The 6,048-nt window shown below is 36.5% G+C and overlaps 1 pseudogene; it reads right to left on the bottom strand.

The window, feature by feature from the left end:
- Window positions 1-2,118: 2,118 nt before the first annotated feature.
- On the bottom strand, window positions 2,119-3,334 carry LOC127680640 (tubulin alpha-3 chain-like; annotated as a pseudogene).
- Between the last annotated feature and the right edge of the window lie 2,714 nt (window positions 3,335-6,048).

The following is a 6,048-nucleotide window of genomic DNA, read 5'->3' as shown; positions in this document are numbered from 1 at the left end:
AAAGAACTCAACAAACATTTAGATTCCCCACAAACCATTTCATCTTTGTCAGAATTTAATTTAAAACACTTTTGACATTCAATTATTCACTGTAGACAGACTCAGAGTCACATCATCTGCTGCCAAAGCTAAATTACCAAATAGAGAGACATAAACCTGAATGGTTCCTTCATAAGATAGCCCATAATGATAAAAAATTCTTCCTACAGGCATCATGTACTATACACATTAACACAGTTTCCAAGCAAGGATTGAGCTCAAGCTGCTTGCAGAGCTTAGAAGTAACTTGGGAAGTAACATTGACATTCGTAGTAATCATTTTAATTGGATCTAAGCTTAATTTAATAAATTTCATTGTGTTATTTTTTTACCAGTGTCAGCTGTTTATTAACACTCCTTCAAACTGGCTTATCTATTTGCAATTTATCTTGTTGACAAGTTTTAATGAATATTCAAATTTGATGGATTAAAATAGATTAACTATGAAATATAGTCCAACCAGCAAATCTTAAGGGAAATGTTTTATTGCATTAAAATGGAATCTCTATTAACCACAAGTGGCTTTTATACCTCATAAAAGGATCACATGTCTCAGAAGAGTGTTTCCTAAACTATTGATCCCAAATGAATCTCTTTAATCCTTTCTTTCACCTTATATTTTAACCCGCCACTGAATTCAGTATACATTGTCAGATAGGAGTGTCCTTTTTAATCTTTGATCATTCAAAACATTTTTTATACTTAATTGAATCTTAATTATGTTGGGAGATGTCATTTGTCAGCATAGATAGTGATAATTGGCTTGAATAATATTTGTATCCTTTATGGTAACATGCCTGTTACATCATGAGGACTAATCTTTTAGCCTGAACAATTTCCCCCCCACCATTCTCCACTAATTTCGAACTGTAAGATGGCTTTTGGATAAATATATATTCATCATACAATGATGGGATTCATTTGAAATTTTAAAGATTTAGTTTTATTTCTGCATATGTTTCTCTCTCTTTCTCTGTCTCTCTTTCTCTCCTCTCTCATGTGTGTGTGTGTGATTGTGTATGTGTGTGTCTGTGTTAAGTTGTGCTGTGTGTATGTCACTTGTTTGGTTACATGAATTTGCATATGTGTAGGCTACTCATGAAGACCAGATTAGAGTATCCAGTTCCCTTGAGATGTGGTTTCAGTGTGTAAGGAACCAAATGATACTGTGAACTGAACTTAGATATTCAGCAAGAGCATTTTGATGCTTAGGGTGCTTATAGGCTCATATATGTATGAGTATCCTGGCATCATTTGCAGAGGTTTTGGAGATATGTTCTTCATAAAGGAATTATGTCACTGAAGATAGTCTTTAATAGACCTTGACCATTTTGCAGTTGTTTTCTCTATTCTGTGATTATAGTTAAAGATGTGAGTTCTCTGCTTGCTATTACAGCCACTATGCCTGCTAACATGCCTGTTCTCCAACTGTCATTTTGAACTCTTATCTCTCTGGCATCATTAACCCAAGTAAAATTGTTCTTCTATAAATTTCTTTGGACATATGGTTTATCAGACCAAATAACTTCAGACCTGTTTCTGTGATATTTTCATGCATACCTAGAGTATATTTTAGCTGTCATTTTCCTCTCCTATATCCCCTATTCCCTAATATTTGTCTCCTTCATAGTAGTTATCCTGCTACTTTCATGTGATTATTTCTTGCTTGGTTAAGGTAGATTAGTACTGATGGGAAAATGTGAGATATTTGTCTTTCTGAATCTTATCTACTTTGCTTCACATGATAATCTTGGTCCATATAACTGTTGGAGGATTATCTTTCATGTTACTCACCACTTGCTCACTGAAATATAATGCAGTTATCTTTTCCTTTTCTAGACATGTTAACTAAATTTGGATACCACATTTAGTATTTTTTAAACATACAGTATTGTGTTTAAAACACATCAGTGAAGTGGATGGCTTGGGTCTCTGACAAATCATTCATATTTAATACATAATTCAGTAACTGTATGAAACTGCACAATGCCCCATACAAATTAACTGATCAGACCACAATGTTCTATGAGGGAACAAAATAAACTTCCCTGTGCAAGCAGAACCTTTGTGACATTTAATTTAGTATTCCTCTCCTTTCTCATCCTTGCATTCATCAGAATCTACATCAACCTCCTCATATTCCTTCTCTATGGGTGGCCTTGTCCTTAAGGACCTCAGAGAATTCCCCTTCCTCCATACTTTCATTGACATATCATTGCACAAAGGCATGCTTGGCATACATCAGAACCAACTTGTGATCTATGTGAGCCTAGGACTCAGCAATAGTGCGGTGCAGTTCAGCATGAACACAGCTCTCTGGATCTTGTCCAGATCACCACCAGATACCAAATTCGGAGACTGGTAATTAATGTCATCTTTAAAGCCAGTGGAGTAGCAGTCCACAAACTTGATGGTAAATTTGCTCTTGATGGTGCCAATGATGGCATTGCCATCTTTGGGTACTACATTATGATGGTAGAGCAGGCAAGAAGTCATGTATTTACCATGCCAAGGGTCACATTTCACAATCTGATTGGCTAGCTCAAAGCAGGCATTGGCAATCTGTGTTACAGAAACCTGCTCATTGGTAGCCTTTCTCAGCAAAGATGACATGTTTATGAGTGGCCAGAGGGAAGTGGATTTGGGGGTATGTCACCAGGTTGGTCTGGAACTCTGTCAGATCAATACTCAGGGTCCCATAAAATCTGAAGGAAGCAGTGATAGAAGACACAATTTAGCGTAGGTTGGGTGCTCAATGTCGAGGTTTCTTCAACAGATGTCACTGTGTACCATGAAGGCACAATCAAAGGTTTCCAGGGTGGGATGGGTGATAAGGATGGAACTGTAGGGCTCAACCAAAGCAATGGAAATCTGGGTGGCTTGAAAACTTCTCTCTAAAATCAACAGAGAACCACTCTATCATCAAGGAGGTAAGCCCAGAGGCAGTTTCCTTGTGAAAGCTGTGGGAAACCAAGAGGCCTTGTGAATTCAGCTCATGACAAGGTCAAGAATCTCCTTGACAATGGTGTAGGGGCCATGACTAAGTTATTGGCAGCATCTTTCTTGAGCAGGATGAAGTGCTCAAGATGGAAGAGTGGGCTGTAGACAGCAGAGCAAACTTTATCAATAACTGTGGGTTCCAGGTCTAAAAACATTTCCTGGCACCTGCTTACCAGGTGCTATCTCACTGAAGAATGTGTTGAAGGAATACTCCACCAATGAATGGTCTTGTCACTTGGCATATGGCCATCAGGCTGGATGCATGTGCCAGGAAGTAGAGCTTTCATTCAGCATTGCCTATCGGGATGCCAGCCTCATCAACGTGAAGAGAGATGCACTCATGCATGGGTGCTGCTTTGCAGCTGCTTGGTATGGTAGAGGTGAGGAGGACCTGTTGCTTCTTACAGTGTGACTTTTAGCTGGTGGCTGTAAGAAAACCTCCCATATTCAGTATTAATGAAAGTGATTAATATATATCTAGGGTGGCTATCTGATACTAAGCAGTCACCTTTAAATCATTACACACACACACACACACACACGCACACACGCACACACAAACACACACACACACACACATAAAACTGCATTCACTTTCATGGAAACAATGAAATTAACAACCACTGAAGAGACACTGATAACTCTCCCAATTCTTCAGTCTCACATATGCTCCATTTCTTGATATTCAATGTTCAGTCTCCAACAATGGATATATATACTTCAATGGAATCAACATTCAATTGATTCACTGAAGCTTTCAATGGATTCAATAGATTATATTTATGCATTTTTAAATCATTATATATACATGTTAAAATAAATATATATAAGTTAAATAAAAGACAAAGAGCCCAGTGAATTTTAGAGGAACTGCAACTTAGCAGGGGGTTGGAAGGAGAAATGTAAATGGGGGAAATAAGCTACTGTTAAGAAAATTTAAAATCAATTAAAATCATTTAATTGATTATACCAAAATGCTAATGATAAAGAATGTCCCAAGAAGATAGAAAATTAAATTTAATTTTCATGAATTCAAGATATCATATAACAAACTCTCTTCTTTCTCTGTTTCGTATGTGTGGTCATTATGTTTAAATAATTACCTCCAACCTAACTGCACTCACTTTCATGGAAGCAATGAACTCAACAACCACTGAAAACACCCTGATCACTCTCCCCATTCTTCAGTCTCATATATGCTTCATTTTTTGATATTCAATGTTCAATCTACAACAGTGACACTAGTGTGTACTCCACTACTGTGTGGAACATAGTGACTCATTAGAAAATGCTGCGCCTGCTGTCATTTAAGTGTGATTTCAATGTGTTTGCCAAGGTTTCACATTTTAATTCAGCCAAACTAGAAATGCAGGCTGAATTTTTAGAGTCTATATCCTCACACAGTTTCAAATATATTTGCTATATCATCTTCCCCTGCCCTTTCTTGGTTTTTCTTTTCTATTACTCAGAGCAAGGGCACATTGTTCTCATCTGATTACATTCATGTGTTTCAGTTAGCAATGGTTACTTTAACTTTGTTTTCTTCCAATGCATTTAGAAGGATCCTAGAAATCAATTTTGATACACCTATAATGAAGAGCTTACCATGTCACTCCAGTATTTAAAGCATCATGTTGAAAAATTAAAGTCCACTCAGTGAGCATGCTTTTTTTTTTCTACTAGGAAGTAGTAAGTTCATTACCTACTTCCACTTAGTTTTGCATCCATACTTTACAATTTAAGCACAATTTAGTATGATGTGAAAATTTTTATAGGTTATTCATTTTGTGCCCAGAAAACTGAGTATTATTCTGAAATTTCCACAGGGATGGCTATGCCAGCTTACGACTGCTTTGCTGTGGCAAATCCTCACAAACAAGCTGTTTAAAGCACTATATTGTCTTACTACACTGCGGCTCAGTGGCTCTGTTTATCTAAAACCGAGGAGCTGACAAAGTACAGATCCTTCTGGAGGCTCCAGGAATAGATCTGTGTAGACCGAACACTGTATCTTTAGATTGTAGAACAGAAACAGGAAGGAAGCATGCAAACCTGCTTAACTGTTCATTTTAAGGACTTACATTCTAAAATATACTACCAAAGAAGAGTTACCAAAATTGATGAATCACCTATTTGTATATAGTTATTAATGTTAAACAGTAATTTGCATAGTTCAAGAACATTCTGTTATTTATAACCCTTTTAATGAAATTGCTTAAAATGTGTCACAACCATCACATCCTGCTAAAGTCCTTATCATCCTAGTGTGACAATGATTACAGCGAAACAAAGTGGAACACACTAGCTCAAAAGAAATCCCATGTTTGATTGATGTCCCTGGAAACCCTGGCCATTTCTTAAGAGAAATAGATGAGGTGTGAATGGGAAGGGGGGAGAGAATAGGAAGGGAAGAGGGAGGAAAACCTGTAGTCAAGATATAACATATGTAAAGAAGAATAATGTTTTAAAAATTAATAAATGAAAAGAAATGGAGTTATTAATGCTGAGGTTTGGATGTGACATTACTGTGCTCTCAAAGTCTCCATGTGCTAACATGTTATCCCTCTTGTCATACATTAAGAGGAAAATTTATCTGATGATGAGAGTTGACACAGAGATATTGGAAGGCAGTTAGTTAACTTTATATCTTTTCATGAAAATCTTCAATGGTTGTATTCTGGTGTCTTTAACATACAGGAAAGTGGTGAGAAGGTATGCATAGTTACACGTATTCTCAGCATCTTGACAAGTGATATTCTAAGTAGGGATGGTATTCAGCAAGAATTCATCATCATGTTTTGACATCAGCCTTGTTCTTATAGAATTCTAAACTTAATATATATTGTAGGGGTTTGTGCCATTAAGAAGTATAATAAGACTCTTATCACATATTCTTAAGCCAATGTTCAGTGAAGACTTCTTGAAGGTTGTAATACATTTCAGGCAAAAATTTTATAATTTCTCATAATGCAAAGTGTTTCATTATGAAGTAATATTTGAAGCATTCTC

Source organism: Apodemus sylvaticus, chromosome 3 (assembly GCF_947179515.1).
Source record: "Apodemus sylvaticus chromosome 3, mApoSyl1.1, whole genome shotgun sequence".
NCBI classification, from domain to species: Eukaryota; Metazoa; Chordata; class Mammalia; order Rodentia; family Muridae; genus Apodemus; species Apodemus sylvaticus.
The sequence above is the reverse complement of the archived record's forward strand: the minus strand, read 5'-3'. Positions and strand labels throughout refer to the sequence as shown.